This window comes from Mytilus trossulus, chromosome 11 (genome assembly GCF_036588685.1).
Source record: "Mytilus trossulus isolate FHL-02 chromosome 11, PNRI_Mtr1.1.1.hap1, whole genome shotgun sequence".
In the NCBI taxonomy this organism is placed as follows: Eukaryota; Metazoa; Mollusca; class Bivalvia; order Mytilida; family Mytilidae; genus Mytilus; species Mytilus trossulus.
In genome coordinates, this window is record NC_086383.1 from 40,337,692 (window position 1) to 40,364,365 (window position 26,674).

Sequence of the window (26,674 nt, forward strand, 5' to 3'; positions counted from 1 at the left end):
CAAATTACAAAAAATATTATGCATTTACTTCGCTGGAAAATTTCTAATATATTATAGATTTAAACTAAATTTAATATTGCAAATAAATTCCCAAATTTCAACCTAGTTTAAAGGTATTTTTAAATCTAAATAAATTTAAAATTTAAAAAATTTAATTATAGACTAAATTTGAATAAATTTGTAATTTAAAGAATTTTTTATATAAATTAAATTTGATTAAATTTCAGATTTACAGAATTTTTAACATAAATTAAATTTCAATAAACTTCAAATTTAAAGAAGTTTTAATATAATTTAAATTTGAATAAATTTCAGATTTAAAGATCATTGAACATAAATTAAATTTGAATAAATTTCAAATTTAAATATGAACTAAATTTGAATAATTATGTAATTTAATTTCATGTAAATTCAAATAAATTTCTTGTTTATGACTTATTTAAATTAGAACTTCCATCAAGTTTAATGCAATTTAAAGTCAATATAATCCTGTATAACTGATGTACTTACAAAACAATAGTGTAAATGAAAAATTAAGAAAAAGAAGAATTTGTCCCTCTGCTTTTTTTTTTGGAAAAGGGATGTAGGGGATTTATTTTTACTTTAACCCAAATATCTGGTTTAGAAATATCTAATTAAATAAATAACGAATATTAGGAAAAACAGGAAGTGTCAATGATTATAACTTTGTAGCTACTGAACAAATAAAATTGATCCTCCAACTTTTCTGATCCATATTTACAAAGTATAAGACTTAAAAGGCATGGATTACTGATCTGTATATTTACAGTAGAATAATATTTGTGGTTTCATATGGCAATGTGCAAACGTATAATTTGTCAGTAACATTGAAGACTGTTATTCATTTGCAAAGCTCAATACCACTTTGTAAGTATGCTTTTACCTTTATGTAAAGAATGGCACTGCATCTGAATGTGTATAAGAACTTGAAGGATTAGAATCTAAGACATACACAAAACACAAACACCAGATATAAACTATAGGACAAGGCTATCTCTATGTGTGATTTGGATTTTGACAATTGCAGCAATAAATAATACAGGAGATAACAAAAACTTTCGGACAAAGCATAACAATACACAACAATTTCCAGCATTTTCTTATTGTCATCCTGTCTTGGGCATAGTTATTTTCATGACTTCTCATCAGGTCAGAATAATGAAAACAATTTTGAATTATCTCCCTTTGTATATACTTAAATAAAAGAAACAAATTATCTAACAAATTAATTTTATTCAGATACTGACAAAATAGTTGTTTTGATGATAAATTAAATAAAATGTCAAATGTTTGTTATACAATTTTACTATCAAACAAATAAACAAAACATTTTTTGTTTAAATAAGTCCAGTTCTACATTGAAGAACCTCATCAAATTCAAACTAATCAATAAAATAATGGTAAGTGACAAATCAACATGCTTACTTGTATAGATGGTTTAAGAATCATAACAATAGGGTTATAACAAATAGCAAACATAGGCACCTTAAAATTTGAAGAAAATAATAAGTTTATAGGTTTAAAAAAATATTTGGTGTATTAACTGTCTCCTGATTAGTTAAAAGTATCAGTTTTATTTTCAATGTTTACATTTTATGGTGACACACCCACTCTGACGTTGTGTATTGACACGTCAACATGTGTGTACATTGTTATTGTTAATATTAGTAATATAAAAAGTTCTTTGAGCCTTATTTTTGATAGAAATTTATTTATAATGAATGGCAGTAACTTATTTTGATTTTATTGAACCATAAAATTAGTTTTCAACAATTCACATTTTACATAATCCTCTTCGCAGATGATTTAATGTGAAAATACAAAAGTTATCTCCCTTTGACCAAGCGATTATAAATAATATGGTAAAATCATCAAAAAAATTGACAGCAAATACTAGACACTGGAATGAGCCCTACTCAAATTATTATTCAGCATTTTATTGTGAAAATACAATAAGTTATCTCCCTTTGACCAAGCGATTATAAATAATATGGTAAAATCATCAAAAAAATTGACAGCAAATACTAGACACTGGAATGAGCCCTACTCAAATTATTATTCAGCATTTTATTGTGAAAATACAATAAGTTATCTCCCTTTGACCAAGCGATTATAAATAATATGGTAAAATCATCCAAAAAATTGACAGCAAATACTAGACACTGGAATGAGCCACTCAAATTATTATTCAGCATTTTAATGTGTAAATACAATAAGTTATCTCCCTTTGACCAAGGGATTATAAATAATATGGTTAAATCAACAAAAAAATTGACAGGAAATACTAGACACTGGAATGAGCCACACTCAAATTATTATTCAGCATTTTATTAACTAGTAAAGTCAACAGAAAGTTTAAGTAAAAAGAAATATGTAGCTTAACCAAACACAATAACATAATCTGATGTCATGGATATGCTGCACTTGTAAATAATTTTAATAGCAAAATGCAAATGTTGAAATTAAAGAGCAATATTTCATCTGTTTTTCTTTAAAAAATAATTGAATTCAATAAACCAAACCCCTCCATTGGACTTACTTTCAGAGGTTCCCCTTAAAGTGAAGATTGTCAACTATATTTCAAAAGTAAACATGAAGGTATTTTTGTTCTTGCAAATTCCAAAAGTGTACCATTGAATTGGCCCTTTTTTAAATTCAAAGTAATTTTCATTGACATATATCTCAATATTTTGTCATATACCCTTAAGGAAAAAAACCATGCAAGTTCTGTACATTTCTTGTGACAAGGCCTCTCTGATTTACTTGGACCTCAGCTTTGTGCCTTGTGCTTTCAGCTGCCTCTAGTATTTACAGTCTAGTAAATGACTTTGGTCTATCCATGTAAGATTCAGTCAAATCTGAGGTCTTGTGATCAGGCGAGTTTATTTACAGAATCACTGTTCCAACTTGACATTAAATCAATTTTCATGTCCTGTCTTAAATTGTCCTCTTCAGACACTAGCAGTTTCTTGGCTTAAAGGACCTTAGCTCTATTTTGTAGATTCTGCAATAAAGTAATTAAAAAATGTTTAATTTTATTAAATTGACTAACTGATATCTATATGACAAAAGAAATAATTTTCTGCATGCAATTATTCTATCTTAATGCAGTTGTAATCAAATCATAAACATTTACCCTTTTAAAAAATATTCTAATGAGTGACCCAAAAATATCTTGTAGCATAACTCTATTAAAAGAATAGCTAGAAGTCATGATAAATTTTGTATTTTCTATGGACCATGAAATTGGGGTCAAAACCATTAATCTATCATTAGAAAGATTATAACATAAGGCACATGTGTATCTATTTTTGAGTTGATTGGTCATTAACTTCATCAACAACTATCCTGACCAGAACAGATATAAAGATGAACAAAAAAAAGCATGAATCATTAAACATAAAACCCTTCTACTATTGTTGGCTGACATTACATTTTATTACAACTATTTAACCACATTGTGATTTATTCATCAACATTAAAACATTTATTAATTTGTATCTGACAGTTTATATTTAAAAACTCCTACTTTCATTGTTTGCTCTTATTGTGTAGAATATATACAACTTTTATCATTTGATGTGTGATCCCCTCAGGGGTTCAGGCTTATATTTTGGTGAGTGTTTGATGTGTCTTTGGGCCACTATGGAGGTCTAAAATTATGTAACACTCCCTTTTCCCCTAGGAAGATTGTTATTTGAATAACTCTTTGTTGTCTTTATTAATTTCAATATAAATCACAATATTAGGTACAGCAATTGTGTTTTCTTTTGACATATGAGAAGTATTTGTAAATAGTACAATCAGCTTTATACAATATAACCAACAACAAAAAATCTGAAATTGGATTACTGCCCTTTTAACTTAACCTTATATGTATTTATAATTTGATTTATAAAGTAATATTTAATCAATAGAAATGTGAAAAATTTCAAATTTGGCTTATTGTACTAAATACACAATTAATTTTATTTTTTGTTGTTTTTTTTCCTGCAATTTTTTTTGTGACACTTAATTGTAAAAAGAGTATAATTCAATCCCCCATGACTCTATTCATGCTATTTGTTAGATGTCTCTTCTCTCATTGGCAACCACACTTCATCACCTTATAAATTTATTTTTGCAGGCCTCAACTAACAGTATTTTACATAAAATATATAAACAATAAAAAGCTAGTACAATCATGACAATGAGTACTATTAATTTATCCCAAGACTTGGTCTAGTCATGTGAAATTGATGTAATCACTAAATAGCTTACTTCAAAATAGAACCAGCTGCTGTTTTACATGCCCAGACTAGATTGTATATGCCTTTAAGCATCATGAACAGCTACTTACTGCAAAATAAAACATAAAAAATTCCCTAACTAAATGTGCATTGCCAGGAGATAATTAGTTGAATTTAAAAAATTTCAAGCAAGTCTAGTATATATCATAAACATTGCATATTATATTTGTTAAACTTAGTCTAAGCAAAGGAAATTTACAGGGTGTAGAGGATTCCCAATATATATATATTATAGATATAGGCAGATGTGGTGTGAGTGTCAATAAGACAACTCTCCATCCAAATAACAATTTATAAAATTAAACAACTATAGGTCCATGTACGGCCTTCAACATGGAGCCTTGGCTCACACCGAACAAAAGGCTATAATGGGCCCCAAAAAATAATTACAATGTTTGGCTTTTTGAAACATTATGATTACATGTTTATGTATATATTCCGACAGACATTTCAACATACATGTACATATAAGGTACATTTATAGATTTTACAATACTGAACAAGTATATAAGCTGATAACACTAAAAAGGCATACAAAAGTAACATGTAACTCTATCTTTTATCAAAGACAATTGCAGTGTGCACGTCTCTATTTGAATGACATGACATGACAATGTACATTTATATCTTTTGAAAGATTTTTAAAAATCATAAATTCAGAAAATGTAGACAATATACATGTATACAGTGTATATACAATATAATACCTTTACATGTAAAGGATCATGGATGGCTGTTGTATTCCCTTATATTTGAGCACCTGTTTCTGCTTGCAAATCGATTCTCTGTAACAATTGATGCAATTCTTCAATTTTTTCACCTTAATCGTTCGATCATCAAGATTTCTGTTGGGGAATCCATCATCTTCTGTATTAGCTAAGTAAAATTAAAACTCTTTGAGAGAATGTAAATATTCATCATGATGTTCATACAATTATGATAGTTAGTTTAAATTCTGTTATGACCTTAAGCTTATGCATTTAAAACTTGAGTCATTGAACTGTAGTAATATGTATATAAACAGCATGTACATGTACAGGTTTGCCATGTTTGCAAAAATTTACTCAAAAGTCATAATATAAATGAAGGAAGTATGGTGACCAACATGTATGTATCATTTGTATGGCTAGTAATTGCATCGACATCAGTTGGTCATTGGTGGATAGCTTTTATTTTGGAAACATACCACATTGTTTACTTTAATCTTATTAATCTTCATATACAATATGAACATGATGAACAATGCACATATCTTAAGTTTTCTCGTTTGAATTGTTTTACATATGTCTTATCGGTCGTCTCACTGTCTATATCACTCTGTTCAGCTCTTAATATTATTCCGTATCATGTCTTTGTGACGTCAAATACATTGACCCGGCCTTATTAACTTTGACCCGGACATACATGTATCAGCGACGTCATAATGTTTGAACCGACGTTAATAACTTTGACCCGAACTTATCAAATCATCTGTGTGTGCTGGTGAAACAAAGAAGACACTTCTGAAACACGCAAATATAGCCTGATAAATTGATTATCAGATTATCTGCATATTGATATTGGAAAATATCAGCTGCTTGACATCATGTGAATGCTTTTTGATCTCGTTCGCTATGCTCACTCGTCAAAAAGCTTCATATGATGTCTTGCAGCTGATATTTTACGATATCAACATGCAGATAACCTGATAATCGGTACTTATCGAGGCCTGTTATAGCTGACTATGCGGTATGGGCTTTTGCTCATTGTTGAGGGCTGTATGGTGACTATAGCTGTTAATGTCTGAGTCATTTTTAGCTGTGGAACTGTAGCTCATAGGTCCTTGTTATTTTTTGACTATTTGCGGACCTTCTATGCTCATACATGTAGGTCATGTTATTTTTTGACTATTTGCGGACCATCTATGCTCAAAGGTCCTTATGTTATGGTCTGCAAATAGTCAAAATTAACATAAGGACCTATGAGCTACGGTTGCGCAGCTAAGTCATTTTGGTCTCTTGTGGACATGTCTCATTGGCCATTTTGGTCTCTTGTGGACAGTTGTCCCTTTGGCCCAATGAGACAACTATCCACAAGAGACTCTAAAAATGACACAGACATTAACAACTATAGGTCACTGTACAAACCTTCAACAATGAGCAAAGTCCATAATGCCTAATGGCAATCATACCACATCTTCTTTTTTATATATCACTAAGCATTTGAATTTATACCAATTTCAAGGGTTCAACTTGTATTGTCACCTGGTAAGTTAGGTACATGTACCTATAGAACAGGTCAATTATCCAATAATCATTAAAAACTTCAGCGCAGTTTGTAATTATTCACAATAAAAAATAATTGGGTTTGCACGACCTGAACCGGATTCCTCCTTTTTAAAGGTTTTGGGAATAACATATATGGGCATGCATATCAGAATAATCATAAAAAGTAAATTGATTGTGTAAGGTTATGTAATGTATAATTATCTGTAAGTAATACGGTCACCAAATCGAAAATCATGCTGTTCTTCCCCAATGTTCTTCTTCTTTTCGAATTTGAAAATCCCGCAACATGACGAGTTAAAGATTGCTATATAGAAAACACTCGAGGCAACCGAAAGGTGCACGGTCGCACTAAATACCAGTAATATATCATTAAGCCAAATAAAATAATGTATCCTAGTTGATAGATTGAGATAATACACGCTGTTATAATTGTTTAAAGGATGTGAATAACAGAATAAATGACAGACACATGATCTTCAGAAATTAACTAGTACAGATAATAAAGTATTTTCCTGGTCTACTTTTTGGTCTTAACTTACATGGTTATTATATTATAACAACATTACAAAAAACCGCGGGACATGACCAGATAATAAAATATATAATTTTTCATACATAAATCAAGTTGATCGAATTACCTGGACTCATAATATTCACACATTTGTATAACACTTAATATATATTTCTCAAATTATTGCTTTAATAGTGCGCATAGGTATACTTGGGGACAAGACATAATTTTTTTTAACCGACCCTTTTTTCCAAAATCTGTTATTTTTTTTAGTTTTCTATTATTATTTTTTTTGCGTCTGTCTGAGTCATTAGAACATCAATACACTACAGTTTAATTCAAACATACTTTATTTGCAAAAGTAGCACATTAGATAATGGCGGGGGGAAAACATAGTAGGAATGCATGTAATACATACTTCAAACAAAAATTAGAAATAAAAAGAAAAAAAATACAATATAATAAGGAATAATAATAAAACAACTGGACTGGAGTGAAAGGTTGTAAAGTAGAAATTTGGAATGTTAATTGATTGTTTTAAATCTTTGTGTCATTCTGATATAAGGTTGTACGGACTCAAAAATGTCTTTGTTTTGCTGAAAGGAAAGGTCACCGTCACCAGCTAACAGAATTAAGCTCAATGGATATAGTATAACTTTCTAATTTTGAAAACAGTATTTCTCTTGCTTCGTTGTGCAAAGCGCACTCCAAAAAAAAAGTGTATACTATCCTCAACAGGGTAGCCACAGCTGCATGCGGGACTTGGTTTAATATTAACACGATGCAAATCTGAATTTAAAGAACTGCACATATTTCTCAAACGTGTATAAATGATACTAAGTTTTCTATCCCAACAACTAAAATAGGAAGGTGGCTGTATCAATTTGGACTTCATCTTTCGTTTAAAAATATTTACATTTTTTGACGTACGCAGTGGCGGATCCAGAAATTTTCATAAGTGGGGGCCCACTGACTGACCTAAGAGGGGGCCCGCTCCAGTTACGTTTCAGTGATTCCCTATATAAGCAACCAATTTTTTCCCAAAACTGAGGGGGGCCCGGGCCCCCTGCCCCCCCCCCCCCCCCTAAATCCGCCTCTGGTACGTTATGTCTAGTCTATAACCGGGTTCTACATAATTATTACTGTTTCGCAAATTGTAGTTAGATACTTAACCAACAAGCGGGGGCATTAAACCACAGCGACAATCAAGGGCAGTCCCATTATGTAGGGAATAGAACATATTAAGCTTTCTGGATTTTCTTCTGTCCACAAGCAAATGCCAGCCAGTTTCAAAATATATAGCTTCCCGACTAGTAAACACGGGCAACCCAGTTACTAACCTCTCTGCTTCTAAATGAACATGTTCTAAATTGTCGGCTGCTTGTTGAGTACAACCATCCCATAACTCACTTGCATATTCCATAACGGGTCTTATAAAAGTTAAATATATACGAGCAAGATAATTTCTATTCAATACATATTTCAATTTTTTAAGAACATTTAATCTTGTGCTTGCACACTTTAACATATTTTCTATATGTGCATGGAATTTACCATTGGAATCAAAAGTAATCCCTAAGTGTTTATGACAGGAGACAAATTCTCCTAATTGGTTTTGAAATTCTATTTCAATATCATCTGGGGAAGTATGGCCGGCGAATATCATAGCCTTAGTCTTATTAGGGTTAAAATTAATAAGCCAATCTTTAGACCATACTGATATTTGTTCTAAATCGCTGTTTAAGACATACTCCATAGTGTAAGACAATAGACTACAAAATACTTGGTTTGCTATTTACTATATATTCCAAGTTTACTATCCACAGCGGTCACGTATATATTACTAAAGAGAGTTAATTAAAAGAAATCGAAAGAATAACGGATATTGAAAAAAAGGGGGAGGGTAAAAAAATTGTCCTATCCCAAAGTACCGATGATAGCAAGAACCTTCTTACTATATAAATCCTTGATTCATGACAGTGATATATGCTTTCTAAACTGTATGCAGAAATCAGAGTTATCCAAGATATTGACTTTTAAATTAACTTAATGTTACCTCAGCTACTGACTCCATGTTGACATTATAATATTGTGTAATGTTTGTGTTAAATGAGATATGTGTTTAAATTCTTCGTCGAATAACTGAAATTGGTGTGTCGATATCTACTGGTCCTCCACGTGCCCCGGGGAAATTCAGCAGCGCTAATCGGGCATTTCTTTGCTTCTGACCGAGAAGACTGACTTCAGTCAATAGGATTGTGTGTTGATGAATCTTTAACTGTTTAAAAACCTTCATCAGACCCGAGTCTTGCATGAAGATGGAAACTGATAGACTAAGGGACGACATCAAAAGTTCAATGAAGGGTAAAAAACTTAATTCATATAGTTTTTTTCACCGAACCCCCTACCCCCTCTTAAATTAATTTGGGAAAAATTGATTGACCAATAAGGATATATGTAAAAATCGATGTCAATTTATACAAAACTTGCAGAAATTTGAATTAAGTTTTTTATCCTTCATTGCTTTTTTGATGTCGACCCTAAAGTACTGGTACATTGTATTAACGACTTTACTATGCGAAATATCATCATCTTCAGAATTTGAAATGATATTCTTGAAGACTTGTAGCCAGAATGGTATATACATAAGCAGACTGGCGAACGTGTAGAACATGAAGGCAAACTGTTAGAAACGTAACATGGCGGTAAAACATGTAGATAGACTTGTAGACACGGAGACAGACTGACGGACACATAGAGACCGGTGAAAACGTAGAGACAAAAGTCTTGTGGACACATAGTCAGACTGTTGAGAATCATATGGACAGACTAGGGGTCTATAAGAGAGACTTGTGAAAATAAAACCAGACCAGTAAATGATTGAAAAACTAGTGAACATGTAGACAGACCTGTGCAAATTGAAATGTAAAATGACAAAAAATATTTGTCAGCCTAAAAAATCTGATTCCATAACTATATTGGGTTTAATTTTCAGACTTATATGAATATGAAATCTATATTCTTTGGGGATGCATTATGTTGTAGGGCAAGCTAGGGTAACAGTTATCAAAGCCCTCCTTTTTTCAAATAATTTGCCAGAAGAAGGATTGAATAGGGGAATTATTCATACCATTTGCACAACATCAACAACGCATACCCCTCCTAAACGATTTTTTCTATTTATCTTCATTTTGTCGGAATATGAATGTTCTATGATTTTTTGATTTTAGTATAAATTAATGGACACTTGTTTACTTGGTTGTGCTATGATGGACCATATTTTTTTTTCAGTATTAGAAATAAAATTAAAATAATGGATTAGTGTATTATTTCCAAAATCAATTCAACATCATGTTAGCTCATCGGGTCAATTCAAATAGCCGGATATCTTTGACTTTACCAATTATTCCACACCACATTATACACTAGTTTAACAAATGATTCATACTTTTTATACTGATTTACTGAGAAGCGTTGCCAATATGCACAACATGTGGTTTATTTATCATAAATGTTGTAGGTCACTGGGTCATTATCAAACACCACAGAAAATTAAACAATATATATAAAATCACAAAATGGTTTACAATCTATATACAATCACAAAATGGTTTACAATCTGCTTTGAATAAACTGGAAAAATATTGCTACAAATGGCAGCTGACTGTAAATACAAATAAAACAAAAGTTATGATTTTTCATTCTAGAAATTCTTTTGAGTCAAAATTTTTTTATAAACAAAATCAGTTAACTGAAGTTAAAGAGTATAATTTTCTTGGGAACATTATTGATAATAAAGGAAAATTTAAGAGATCTACACATGAACTATCCAAAAAAGCGCTTAAAGCGTTATTTTCACTAAAAAAAATATATGTCTAATTTTCATCATGTCCCTGTTGATTTATCATGTAAATTATTTGATTCACTTATTAAACCCATAATTTTATATAATAGCGAGATCTGGTTTATGGAAGATTATTACTCAATTTTTAGAGCCATAAATAGAGCCACTTTGCATGGAACTAACTGTGATATTTTATCATTGACAGATAGATTCAGCTTTGAGAAAGTGCATCATAAATTTTGTAAAACTGTTCTTGGAATTAAAAAAACCTCATGTAATATAGCTGCAAAGTCTGAGTTAGGACGATTTCCACTTGACTCTTTTATTAAAACTCAAGTTTTATTATATTTTTGTAGAATAAACTGCCATGAAATAAACCCTCTTGTTAAAGAAGCTTTTGCAGTAAATAAGTCTATGTCTGAAGATGGAATATACACTTGGTACACTTTTGCCAAGCATATTTTTAAAGAATTTAATATTGATGAAGAACAATATGTTGATTCTGATCAACCTTTTAAACTTATAAAAAATTCACTCAAAAAAACTTTTAAATGTATAGTGAAGGAAAAGTATAATAACATCACTCTTCAAAAACTTTCAAATATTGATAACAGTTCAAAACTTTATCTTTATAGTAAACTTAAAAATGAAATTAAATTTGAGGACTACCTGCACAATCTAAACAATTTTAATAGTCGTCAGCTTTTAACAAAATTACGTGTAAGTGATCATAATTTGGAAATTGAATTAGGACGTTATAAAAAAATTCAAAGAGAACACAGACTGTGCAAAGTTTGTAAAATTTTAGATGATGAGGAACACTTTTTCCTTCATTGCCAAATTAACAGTAATGTAAGACATTCCCTTATAAATGCAATTAAAACCCATTATCCTAATTTTAACCAGCTTGACTCAAACTCTAAACTTAAAACTATTCTAGATCCCAATAAAGATATTTTGTCTAGTGTTGTAGACTATATAAAGCAATCTATGGAATTGCGAAAATAAGGTCCACATTGGTCAATTATTATATACATCTATATATAGATATATGTTGTTAATATCAACTTCACTTTTTAAAAACATTTATCATGTATAGTTATGTTTCTTGTCACTTGTGTATACATTGTACTATGTTTGCATTTTAACCCGTCAGGGTTTCATGTTTTTTGCAATAAAGTTATTATATAAATTTGTCTTTGGAATACAAGTCTATATATACTATACTGAGTAAAATAATTTCAGCAGCGCATATTTTAATCAAATATTTCAACAAATAAACAACACCTATTGTCTGTGTGTGTGTGTGTTAGAAGTATACAAGAGATCTAATTATTACAGGAAAGAAAGTGAACCATATTGCGTGATTTTCTTTACTTGAAAATGGAAAAACTTGACAGAAATTAAGATAAAATTTGACTTAAATGTATTAGTTGCTTAACTTTTGTTTAGCAGTATATTTAGAACTTGTTAATTGTATATAATGCGACGTAGGTAAAGATTTTTCTTTAAAAAATATAATCATTTCCAATTTTGATGAAAACACTTATTGTGGTCAAGAAGATAGCGTTGAAAATTAAAAAAAAATGTTTGCGCTTTGCCCTTTTTGAAGTTTTAATGGTCAGTTTCATTTTACCTTATTAATACTTTTTTACTTGAGCGTCACTGATGAGTCTTTTGTAGACGACATACCCGTCTGTCGTAAATGTAAAATTTCAATCCTGGTATTTACGATGAGTTTATTTACCCCATTTGCAAATATAACAAGTTAACAACTATATATTATCTTTCTATTAAATATACCAACGGAGCTGGTGGCGCTAGGCGCTTTTGTTAACTTTTTGTTGACTGACCTAAAGTTGGGATCTCTCCAGTCATGCTTCAGTGATTCCCTATATACTATCATGTTTCCAGTTCTGCTGAAATCTGGAATTCATAATTGAGAATGGAAATAGGAATATGTAAAAGAGACAATTAACGACTCGAAAACATGCAGACAATAGCCGATGTCATCTAATGGGTCTTCAACGATCTTCAACGCGACGAGAATTCCACGCAAAATACGGAAATAACAGAAAATATTGTATAATTTCCGATCTGACACATGTATTGTAACTGTCCATGCTCCCGTCGAATCAATCGGTAAGCTCGAAGTACAACCTTCGATAATAAACCAACACATGCGAAGTGTACTAATATATATGTAATAATTTATAGAATGTACCGATGTGACAAAATGTGAAACAATAGCATAGAGTATGTGAAAACGAGAACAAAACAAAAAAAAACGAATTTGACAGAAAGCAGCCATCGGATCCCTGAAAAATAATTTTCAATTCAGAGACTTAAATTTGGAACGGTTTAAGAAATCTTAGAATTCATGGTTATACAACTGAAGAGAACTGTTTAAGCAAATTGAGAACTATGAGGTTTTGATTTGTATGACCCCACTTTCATCGTAGGGTATATTAATTTATCGCTTACAGGTTCGTTCGTCTACCCGTTCGTCTGTTAGTCCAGCTATAGATTGGTTTGTCTGACTATCACCTCGTCCAGTTTTTGACGGTTGCAACTGAAACATTTTAAGTAAAATATCCTCAAAATGCAAGGTAGTTGGATACATTTTATTATAAAACGCAAAGAGAGAGATCATGGTTTGTCCTGCTTCCTCTTCCAAGATTTGTTGAACTACAGTTTTAATATTTCAGAGGTTGCCTGAACACACAATTGAGATGTTCATGCATGTATACCTCGGCATTTTTATTTTTGTCAAATATTCTTAAATGCCAGGAAGACCGAGTTAAATCTTAAGAATTATGTATATTACAAGCATCTAGAGCTACTCCTACATTTTTTAAGCAACGACCTTGATATCTTGTAGGATGAAGAGGCGAATCAAGGAAATCCGGTGGCAGGTGGCCTGCTCCCCCTTTTTGTGATTTTTGTTGTTGTTTATTATGAAGAGAAGCACCGAAACATGACTGGAACAAGCCCCTTTTTCGGAAGTCACTGAATCTCACTTATGAATATTTCTAGTTCCGCAACTGGGATGTTTATACGCATAATAGTGATGTGCAAGTCCATATTAGTCTAAGATGATTAGTTGTTACTGGCCGTTTGAACAAGCTGTTAAGTTAACTGCGAGTACTATAAGATCTGCACTTAGTATCTTTTTGTTGTTGGGATGTACAAGTACCAGGCCACGTCCACTTGTAGTTTTGTCATCTAATGAGTTAAGCCTTTTTCAATTGTTTATAACATCTTCATGCCTTATATATAATGTACTGTAGTACGCTGCTAGATTAAAACTGACGAGGAAAGGTAACACACGCCCAGCGAAAGCTCTATTATTGTAGAGCCCAGGTGGTCGTGTAGTCTAGCGGGACGGCTGCAGTGCAGGCGATTTGGTGTCACGATATCAAAGAAGCATGGGTTCGAATCCCGGCGAGGGAAGAACAAAAAATTTGCGAAAGCAAATTTACAGATCTAACATTGTTGGGTTGATGTTTAGACGAGTTGTATATATATATAGTTCGTTCTTATTTTGTACTGATATACCATTGTCCAAGGTAAGGGTGAGGGTTAGGATCCCGCTAAACTTGTTTAACCCCGCCACCTGATATAAGTATGTTCCTGTCACATGTCAGGAGTCTGTAATTCAGTACATGCATGGTTGTCGTTTGTTTATATGTTACATATTTGTTTTTCGTTCAATTTTGTTTAATAGACCGCTAGTTTTGTCGTTTGAATTGTTTTACATTGTCATTTCGGGGCCTTATATAGCTGACTAAGCAGTATTGGCGTTGCTCATTGCTGAAGGCCGAAGGGTAACGTATATTTGTTAATTTCTGTGTCAGTTTTGTCTTTTGTGTAGAGTTGTCTCGTTGGCATTCACACCACATCTTCTTTTATATGTTTATATAGGATTTTATTATTTTTCAAAATATATACATTCTTATACATTTTTACTAATAATTGGATTTCAAATAAGAAATCAACTATAGCTGGGGGATCTTGTGCATGCATATACAGTTCCTAAAAGGTTGTTATAATTTTATACTATAATCATTTAAATATGAATTGCCATGGTATTTCTAAATCATTTGTAGAACATCTTTTCATTTTCGCCAATAAATATTTCTTTCCTTCGCCTAAATTTTTAGAAACATGACGTTAACACATCAAGGTCAAATAATAATTTAAAAAAAAACCACTTCTTATGCTATTTGCACCCGCCTCGTTCGCCATGGAACATGACTGTGTGATACTAGTCATCATATATAAGCGGTACTTTTATATTTTTGTGAACGGGATGACGATCGGAATTCATTTTTGTAGACTTCGGAAATTAGTACATACATGTAAAAAAAAAAAAGTTCTTATAAGTAATCGTGTCAATTATATCGCTCCAATATATATTTTGGTGGAAAGGTTGGCAGTCAGCAATGTTCTTCTTTATAATTCTAAAATGTATAACCCTACGCGACATACGTTGCGGTGGACATGGAACTTTTCTATGGGCTTCCGAATGTGTCCGTGTTTCTGTCTAGCCACCTGGTTTGTTAGCCCTTTCATGTAAAGTTCTTGTCAATTGTGAATCAAGCTTATATCAGAGGTGAATCGTCACTAATGGCTCAGACGGTGAAAGAAAAGTGACCAGTATTGCATGAATTTCGAACTTATACTAGATATTGCTCGTATAGACATTGAATATATTTTTTATAAATATCTGTCAAAATTGTCGACATGAGAGCGCTTTGGTACCCAACGCTCTTCAACTTTGTACTTTATTTGGCCTTTTAACTTTTTTTGACCATGATTCGGTTTTACCCGCCGCAATTTTGCGCCTGTCCCAAGTCAGGAGCCTCTAGCCTTTGTTAGTCTTGTATGATTTTAAATTTTAGTTCCTTGTGTATAATTCGGAGTTTAGTATGACGTCCATTATCACTGTACTATTATGCATATTTTTAGGGGCCAGCTGAAGGACACCTACGGGTGCGGGAATTCTCGCTACATTGAAGACCCATTGATTGCCTTCGGCTGTTGTCTGCTCTATGGTCGGGTTGTTGTCGCTTTGACATATTCACCATTTCCTTTCTCAATTTTATGTTGTGGTTTTTATCTGGCGCAGAAGTAACTGGTGTGTGTGTGTGGGGGGGGGGGGTCAGTCTGATGGGCTAAGCACAGAGTATAGAGAAAACTCAAGTGAAATTGGTTAATGGCTACTGCAGTTTTTCGGTGACCTTTCCCCATCATGAAAACGAGGAGTGCTTCACGTTTGCCATTATGTCTGATGCTCGAATCCGTCTCGGATGACAATTTCATGCATTTTAAGATGTTGTACTTATATATATTGAACATCAAGTTAGCCACCTCAATGCTGGTCAGCTGCACGCGTTTGAAAACTGTAAGAATAACGGTGTAAATTTTCATGGATGTACTTTTACTAGTAATTTTTTAAATTGACTAAATTCGTTCTTATTTTGTACAGTTATGCCATTGTCCAAGGTTAGGGCGAGGGTTGGGATCCCGCTAACATGTCTAACCCCGAAACATTATGTATCATGATATGTGTCTGTCCAAAGCCAGGAGCCTGTTATTCAGTGGTTGTCGTTTGTTTATGTGTTTCATATTTGTTTTTCGTTCATTTATTGTACATAAATAAAGCCGTTGGTTTTCTCGTTTGAATTGTTTTACATTGTCATATAGGGACCCTTTATAGCTAATTATGATCATTGTTGAAGGCCGTACGGTGACCCATAGTTGTTTATTTCTGTATCATTTTTGTCTTTGTGGAGAGTTGTTACATTGGCAACCACATCTTCTTTTTTATAATCCTGCTCGGAAGCCTACTTCCACCCCCTCCCCCCGTGAGTATGTTACAACAGTTAGATACATGTTATGATTGACAATACATAACTTCTGTACTAACGGAAGAGATTTATAATGATCAAAATGAACCTGTAATTTACAAGTACACAAACAGCACAAACGAAACACAAATTCGGCGAAAATGTAATAAAAAAAATCGGTGCAAAAGAAATGCAGATCTGATCGATACAAATGATGAGTAATCACTGATAGCGTTTAATTGAATTTGCAATTTGCATACATCAGTTTATTTAAAATTAAAGATCATTTTTCTTCTGACCCCCCCCCCCCCCCCTTTTTTTTTCTCTCGTTTATATGTTGTATCGAAAAGAAAGGATCTGATTCAGAATATACATCTATTTTTATCTCTGATCATGTTTCATTGAATGCAGCTGTGTACCTAGTTGCATGGGGTTGATATAAATGACATGTTAATTTGAAGTTATGTAGTACTACGTAGTTACTGATAAGTGTTAAGACTGGAGCGTTGTTAATGTGCACAACTGTGCACAAAAATTATAAAATTTCTATAGCAAGGTCAACATTCAAAAATTGAATGATTTCCTTTGGAAGATAAAAGTTTAGTCGTATTAAGAATAGCCTGCTACAATAAAGACGATCGAAAAGCATATTTAACTGTAGTTTTTGGGAGAGAAGTCGTCAAAATTATAAAAGAGGATGTTTAAAATTCAGAAGCGGATTTAGAAGGGGGCCAGGGATCCCCCCGGGGTTTCTGGGGGAAAATGGTTGATTATCACTGTAGCATGACCAGGGCGGACCCCTCTTAGGCAGTCAGTGGGCCCCACTTATAACATTTCTTGATCCGCTAGTTAAATTCCCTATTCTTATAATGGAACTTATTAATCCAATAATCCCCAGGGGGAAAGGCTATATATAGGAATAGCTTGAATAAGTCTTTCAAGCTTCATTAATATATGAAAAGGGTGGGAAATTTAAAACGGTCAGGGTTATTTCTAATTAAGTGTCTGATGCTAGTATTTATTGTGTTGCGGTTAAAATCACATTTGTAAATGTGTCAGATGTTTCCGGCATTATTATGAAATTTGCACCCATTTGACATCTAAAATAGACTGTTGGAATTTGCAATTGTTGATAAGCTTTGTTTTAAGAGGGAGTGGCAATGTAGAGCATATCAGATCATTATATAGGTGTAGGTCTTCATTTTGTTATACAAATATTTGGAAATATACATGGGTATATATCATGTTTAAAAAAGAATATTTGAAAAGGGACAGGTCATAGGCGGATTCGGTGGGGGGGGGGGGGGGGTTCTTGGCCGCCGCCCCCTCCCCGTTTTCTGAAGAAAAAAGATTTGGGTCAGTCAGCGCCCCAGCCCCCCTAATAAAAAATTAGGGATCCGCCACTGAAGGTATATGAAGTCTTATTGGCTAACATCTACCTCCAAAAAATGAACAAAATTAAAAGGGTCTTTTTGGAAAAACTTGTTTGAAATGTCTGTTTATTTTGATATTTATAAACATTAATATTTCAATAAAATCTTACTGGCAATAGGGCTTCCTTGAAAATAAATTGGAATTTTCTTTCAAATGACAGCAGGCAGATCGACAAAATTTGATCGAAACTGTACTTATTTTTTGTCTATCTGATGAGTTAAGCCTTTTTCAACTGATTTTTATTGTTCGTTCATATGTTATACTGCTATACCAATGTCCCAGGTAAGGGGAGGGTTGGGATCCCGCTAACGTGTTTAACCCCGCCACATAATTTATGTTTGTGCCTGTCCCAAGTCAGGAGCCTGTAATTCAGTGGTTGTCGTTTGTTTATGTGTTACATATTTGTTTTTCGTTAATTTTTTTTTTTACGTAAATAAGGCCGTTAGTTTTCTCGTTTGAATTGTTTTACATTGTCTTATCGGGGCCTATTATAGCTGACTATGCGGTATGGGCTTTGCTCATTGTTGAAGGCCGTGTGGTGACCTGTAGTTGTTAATGTTTGTGTCAGTTTGGTCTTTTGTGGATAGTTGTCTCATTGGCAATCATACCACATCTTCTTTTTATATGTATCTATATACATGCATGTTTCTGTACGGCTTCGGTATCGATCCGTAGCATACCATAACATAGGTATATGCATAATTGTGTAAATTTTGTTTGCATTTTAATAGCCCGTCTTGGTATTATGTTTTGCAAAAAACATTATCATTACAAATATTTCTTTTACCTTTGTGGTTAATTAAACTACTAATTTAGGTTAGGGCCGCTAATTTGGGCTTACATTTTATTCAAAAGTTGCCAATTTGACTGCAAAAAAAGTTCTAAAAATATAGTCCAGGTAGGTTTCACGTAAAAGAGAGCCCATCATCGAGTACTTAGCGGTATGAAAGTCAAACATCGAGTAAGAAAAGATTAGTTAAATGTTTAAGTATCGAGTTTAATAACAAAGTAAGGTTCACATTGCCCGGGGGGGGGGGCACTTCTGTAGGGGTGAGCAGCTGAGACATCAAGTACCCCACCCTTTTCATATATTAATGAACAAAAAACAGACCTATAGATATATTTGGATATTTTTCATCTTCTGATACATTAGAGTTTACAAAAATTTTGAGGTCCCGCTCATTTTACGTTTTTGTTTAGAAGCAACGCAGTCGCAATAATCACACATTGCTTTTCCAATAAATTCTTCACTCTTCTTTTTGCTTTTTTATAACTTTAATTATGAAGAAATTTCAATTTGCAAAGACAATAGATAATGTTTTATCAGATAATTGTAGTAAGGCAGCAACAAACTTTTTTTTCCAAAAAAAAACATAGCAACCCCCCCCCCCCCCCCCCCCGAAAATCAAATGGTTGCTGCCTAACACTTCAGAGAATATCACTTTTACTGAGTTTACATTAATTAAAAACTGAGTTGTCGTTCCCGCTTGAAGGATGCTGACACTATGCTATGGAATTTCTTCTAATGTTTCATGTATGCAAACCTTTCAATGTTAATGAGGTGGAAATGTCAAAATGATTGGATTTATTGCTCCTATATCTAATCTCAGTGGAAATACCACATTGAATAAATAGAGTTTAATTGGTTTGACAAATAGCTGATGTATTTACGACTGTGGTTTAACCGCATTAAAAATAAACAGTAACATTTGATTAGTTTTAGATACTTATAATATATATCCAGCAAGTGATAATCAACCTATTGATATATTTAATCTGAATTTCTCACCCTTTTCGTATATCATGAAGCATGAAATAGTGACCTATTCCAGCGGTTCATCCCTACCAGTCATTACATAGGAAGTGCCCCCCTAGTCACATTGTCGATCAGACTCAATCAAAATGATTAACACAGATCGATTAAGAAACCAGAAGACGGATTTGACTCGTTTAACGAAAATGTTCGGGTGTCTATCTTGCTTGGCACTGATTCAACTTTCGATGCGATAACTTTTGAAGGTCAATAAAATTCGAATAGGGATCAAGAAGAACAATCCATGCACCAGATATTCGTTGGGAAATGTTAGTATATATAGAGAGAGATCAAGATAGGTCATTATACAAATATTTTAGGTAAACGGACAGAAAGTCACAGAACAAAAGTCTAGACTCAATCGTATCGTGTTCAGTAATTGTCCGAACTCAAAAGAGTGTATATTGCCGAATTTCGTATTAATTACTGGACTGTTTCGGAAGGTTCGTATTCGGGATGCAATCTTGACTCAGTTCGCAAAAAAAAAACACCAATGACAAATCTATCCAGATCATGCCCGTTCCACAGGACACCGTCCAAAAACACAAAACATTGTTCCGATTTTGATCCGATACTGTAACTGTTACAATGCCGTGTTTGGCGAAACCTTTTCAACTTTTGATCTTCAGTGCTGTACAACTTTGTACTTTTTTTACTTTCGATCTTTTATATCTGGGCGTCACTGGTGAGTTTTGTGTGGACAAGGCGCGTTTTTGGCGTATTGAATTTTAAACTTGATGCTTTTTGTTATCTATTAATCATGTTTTTCTTTGTCTAATATGTTCTCCTATTTATTTGTATTGTAGTCCTGTAATATTATGTTGTCATTTCAATGTTATATTTAACTTTGCCATTAAAGTGCGAGGTTTGACATGCCATAAAACCAGGTTCAACCCACCACTTTTATTCCCCTTTAAAAGTGTCCTGTACCAAGTCAGGAAGATGGCCATTGTTATATTATTGTTCGTTTCTGTGTATGTTGCATTTTAACGTTGAGTCGTTTGTGTTTTCTTTTATTTTTGCGATAAGACGTGGCACGGTACTTGTCTATCCCAAATTCATGTATTTGGTTTTCATGTTATATTTGTTATTCTCGTGGTGTTTTGTCTGATGCTTGGTCCGTTTCTGTGTTGTGTCGTTGTTCTCCTCTTATATTTAATGCGTTTCCCTCGGTTTTGGTTTGTTACCCCGATTTTGTTTTTTGTCCATGGATTTATGAGTTTTGAACAGCGGTATACTACTGTTGCCTTTATTTACAGCAGAATCTGTCACGACATAATCACGATTGAAATCCGACTAGACAAATCGAATTTGCTCAATTCCTATTAAAAGTCACCTCACTTGGACCTCTCTAAGCCGTAGGAATATGTTACGAACGTATACTACAGCGATCGGTCAATAATAGGACATTCCATGACATTGAGGATAGTAGGCCGACTTTTTTACTTTCCGTGTTTACGGTGTCTGATCTCAAACGGGAGCAATGATCAGCGCTGTGTGAATCCCGCATCACAAAATTTCCGGCCACCCAGTTTAAAAGCCCTCTCATCTGTATAATTTTTTCCAAATGTTTATCAAACTTACATGTATATCAGAGATACATCATCAGCAAGGGTCCGTACGAGGATTTCGGGGCCATATAGTTTTATCCTTGTCCGTAATTCCGTATTTTCCGTAATTTCGTTATTCCGATATTCCGCAACAAACCATTTAACGGGTTTTTTTCTAAACGTCTTCAGATATTTGACTGGTTTTTGGTATGTGAGTTAACCATGATGAGTTACAGCTTGGTCAAGTTCAAGTTTGGTTCCGCTCCGCTAATTGTTACCGAAATTACGGGCTTTGAACTTCGATATTTGTTGAAAAGCACAATTATACATACCTTTTTTGTAAACGCTTTCAGATATGGGCTGATTTTTGGTATGTGAGTTACCCATGATGCTCAAGAATAAGTTTTGTCCAATTCGGCTATTTTTTTCTGTAATTTCGGGCCAAGGACTTTGATAAATATTTGAAAATCGCACTTATGCCGATTTTTTTCTAGATGCTTTCAGATATTGGGCTGATTCGTGGTATGTGAGTTAACCACAATGAGTTACAGATCAAGTTAAAGTTTTGTTTTGCTCCGCTTATTTTTGCCAAAATGAAGGTTAAACAACTTTGAAAATTGTTAGAAATCAGATATACAGACTTTTTTTCTATATGCCTCTAGAATTTGAGCTGATTTTTGATATGTAGGACTACTATTATGTTTGTGTCCACATGTGTCCACAATGTCCACATTGAAATTCCTGATTTTTAACTTTTTTGAGACGGGGTTGTTCGTGTCGCTTTGACACATCTAGTTTTTAAAATGTGTTAGGCTTCAGAAATAATAGTTTTATGGGAATATTGCATTGTAAGCGCTCTTTTATACGCATGTACAAAAAATGACAGATATTTATGAAGCATAAATCAAAGATTGATATGAGCAATGTCTGGGACTAGTTCGAAAATATAAGTGAATGAACCTCTCTGAATTTGTACCACAAGTTTCCATACCAAACAAGAAAGTTTTTTTTCCCCGTAGAAATGATAGGGAAAATAGAGATGTTGACGAAAAATGATCGATGCATTTACCTATCTATTTAAAAATAATATTTTGAGCTTAAATGGTCCGGGACCCCCTTTTTTCAACCAAGTTGATTCACTCTTTGTAAAGATGAAAATATAAAAAAATACGTCACTTCTGACCTCGGGCTTCTGACAGAAACTTCTAATAGGACCGAGCCACCTTAAATTGATTGACTTTTGTGATAATGGTTCCATGTTGGAATTAGAGCAAAAAGAGGAAGTGGAAACAAGTTTTTTTCTGGTATCCGAACAATAACTTGTGTATACTGAGTGTATTGAGTATATTTTTTTGAAATAGTACTACAAATATACGTACAACATTGGATTGGCTCTGTTGTTTATTGCTTAAACCGTTTAGGAGTTAGGAGAAAAAGGGGGGTTTGAATAGGTTTCCTTAAAATTGCTGAAGTTATTAGTATATTGATATCTTTAACTTTGACCTAAATTTATAAAGTTACTTTACTAGAATGCATTCTCGAACCTACAACTGGGATATAAAGTTGATTCTTTGTCACTTGATCAGATAGGTACAATAGTAGATAAGGTGCACACATATATATACACATTATGTGACGTCATTGGACATATATTCGAATCCCGGCGAGGGAAGAACCAAAAATTTGCGATAGCAAATTTACAGATCTAACTTTGTTGGGTTGATGTTTAGACGAGTTATATATATATATATATGCCCATAACTGCAGTGACGTCAGTTAGAACTGCTCTATACTATCTTGACAGGTTTGGACAGTTCTACGGCTAGAAAACTTTTAGACAGTTCTGTTGATAGTTCTACGGTAAGAACTGATAAAGTCACTTCTGCCGACATTTCCACGATTATAACTGATTTGGTCAGGTCTGCTCACAGTTATACGACTAGAACTGTTTTAGACATTAGACAGTTCTATCCTAAGACTGATCATCCTGAATATGCATGAAATATTTGCCACTGGACGTTAAGCAACCAACAATCAATCAACCCAAAGACTGATCTAGACAATTCTACCTAGAACTGATTTGGTCAGTTCTATCTAAAACTGTCCTAGGATAGATTATTCTTACAGTTCTATCGGGAGATTAGAAGTGATCTTCACTGTATGATTCCAAAAGAAGATCCTGAATTTATTGCAATTGTTTCTTTGTTTTTTTTTCAAATCAGGTCGTCATAATGCACAATTATTTTTTTAAATATTCATCGTTTTTTAACTCATAGGAAATAAGAGAAATGTAATCACAAAATGCGCGCAAATAAAATGCACCCGCGTAACGTCCACTTACGGAAAAGCGAAATATGGTGTACAAACGAGTAACATTATTTGCGAAAGAGTCAGTAGCAAACTACGACAACTTGAAGTTGGAAAAAAGAAAAAATCCCGTTTACTTCGTGAATATTTTGAAATTTGCGCTAAAACAGCTCTTACTTTTCTTATTGGACCCTTTTATACTAGTATGGGTCAATTTTTTCTTAAGGATTATCCATCCATCCGTAAAACAGTGTTGAATATAAACATAAAAGAAGAAAAAGAAATGTTTATAAAATGTTATCTTAATATTTACGCTTTTCAAATGTAATGGGAGATAACTTATTTTAGAAATAAATATTTTCATCTGAAACAGATATGACTGATGACAAAATGAGTTACATCCCATTTTGAATATTATTAAAAAACTTTAAAGTAATACGATCTTTAAGAAATATCTGACAAAGTGCACTGTATATTCGTATACATATGATTATAATAACTATTATGTGCATAAATTGTCATGTTTAATGTGGTTATATCTTGGAATACGCATTGTATCATATGTGCTTTGTCCAATAAAATACTTGAATTTGAATTATCAAATGGAAGACGAATGTCAAAATGCAAAATATATTTAGTCTATAATAAGGGGGATAACCAAAACTGCTTGTTTCTAAAAATATCTTCTATTTGTGTTTATGTACTTCGATAAATACATGTTTTTTAAACTATTCATTTCTTAGTTATTCCTTATAAAACGATAAAAACAAACGATGAAATTTAGCCATTATTTATAGAGCTCTTGTTATTTGTTGTGTTTTGTATTTTCTGTTATTGAGAAAAATAAAAAGATAACCAGAATGGCCATGGAAATCTGACGAAGACATATACTTGGTTGACAATCTCTAAAGATTTGCCAATTTTCAAGATTTGAATAATTATTTACGTTAGTTGTTGATATTTTTGCAACGAAAGATTTTCTTTTTTTTTCTTTTTGAACAATTATAATAAGCCCGATTGTAACTTTTGTCGTCTTTTTTTCTTACTAACTCTCCATTTTATTTTGTGCAATATGTATTCATCTGTCGTGACAGTATTGAGCCTTAATTTGTTGACCCTTGAGAAAAAGAAGTAATCATTGAAAAAAAACAAGATACTTAAACTAAACAAGTTACGGAAACTGGCATTAAATTACAAATTTACCGAACGAAAGTTTATTAGTTTAAACTTGTTATTTACTCCAAATTAAATTTCAGTTAAATTGTCTTATATTAGTAGTTTGTTAAAAAATAAACGTATGTTTAAACGAAAACTTTAACGGCGATAAACTAGATTTAAACCTTTTAAATAACAAATTTAAACTGGTATTATTTTTCAAATAAATAACAAATTTAATAACCCATAAATCGAAATTAAACTTAAGAAAATAAGAAATTTAACAAAATTATGAAACTTTAATAAACTACTAAAATAATTCTTCATAAATCAGACCTTAAATTCAAAACTAGAAATTTAATATATGAATAAATTTTGTAAACGTATCATTTCATGCAGTGGGCATACTGTAGACCGCCCAGGGGATCCTGTAGAACGCCCTATAGTATAAACATGGAAAACAATCAATAGAGGGTCTTATAGAACGTCCTTTAGTAGATATATAATGTTCAGACAATAAGGGATCCTGAAGACCGCCCAAGAGATCCTTTAAAACGCCCTTAAGTATATAAATAATAAACAAACAATATAGGGGATCCAATAGAACGTCTTATAGTAGATATATAATGTTCAGACAACAAGGGATCCTGAAGACCGCCCAGGGGATCCGGTAGAACGCCCTTTAGTATATAAATAATAAACAAACTATCTTTTGTGGATAGTTGTCTCATTGGCTATCATACCACATCTTCTTTTTTATAATATAGGGGATCCTATAGAACGTCCTATAGTAGATATATAATGTAACGACAACAGGGGATCCTGTAGACCGCCCAGGGGATCCTGCAGAACGAACTATAGTATAAACATGAAAAACAATCAACAGGGGGTCTTATAGAACGCCATTTAGTACACGTATAATGTAAAGACAACAGGGTATCCTGAAGACCGCCCAAGGGATCCTGTAGAACGCCCTTTAGTATATAAATAAAAAAACAAACAACAGGGGATACTTTAGAACGTCCTATAGTAGAAATATATTTTTAAACAAACGAGGATCGTGTAGACCGCCCAGTGGATCCTGTAGAACGTCCTATTGTATAAACATAAAAGACAATCAACAGGGCATCATGTAGACCGCCCAGGGGATCCGGTAGAACGCCCTTTAGTATATAAATAATAAACAAACAATAAAGGGGATCCTATAAAACGTCCTATAGGAGAGATATAATGTAAAAACAACGGGGGATCCTGTAGACCGCCCAGGGGATCCGGTAGAACGCCCTATCGTATAAACATTAAAACAATCAACAGGGCATCGAGTAGATTGTCAAGGAGATTCGGTAGAACGCCCTTTAGTATATAAATAATAAACAAACAATATATGGGATCCTATAGAACGTCCTATAGTAGATATATAATGTAAAGACAACAGGGGACTCTGTAGACCGCCCAGGGGATCCTGTAGAACGCCCTATAGTATAAACATAAAAACAATCAACAGGGGGTCTAGTAGAACGTCCTTTAGTAGATATATAATGTTCAGACAACAAGGGATCCTGAAAACCGCCTAGGGGATCCTATAGAACGCCCTTTAGTATATACTTGATTAACAAACAATAGGGGAGCGT

At 33.0% G+C, this 26,674-nt stretch overlaps 1 protein-coding gene and 1 long non-coding RNA gene across 2 annotated transcripts in view; both read right to left on the bottom strand.

The window, feature by feature from the left end:
* The window catches only part of LOC134691094 (transmembrane protein 47-like), an 88,051-nt gene that overhangs the window by 34,401 nt on the left and 26,976 nt on the right, over positions 1-26,674 (bottom strand). The window lies entirely within an intron of this gene.
* LOC134691092 (uncharacterized) lies at positions 1,116-6,174 on the bottom strand. Its single transcript, XR_010102093.1, has 3 exons — positions 5,018-6,174; positions 4,282-4,359; positions 1,116-3,025 (listed from the first exon to the last, which is right to left on the bottom strand). It is a non-coding gene; the product is annotated as an uncharacterized LOC134691092 (long non-coding RNA).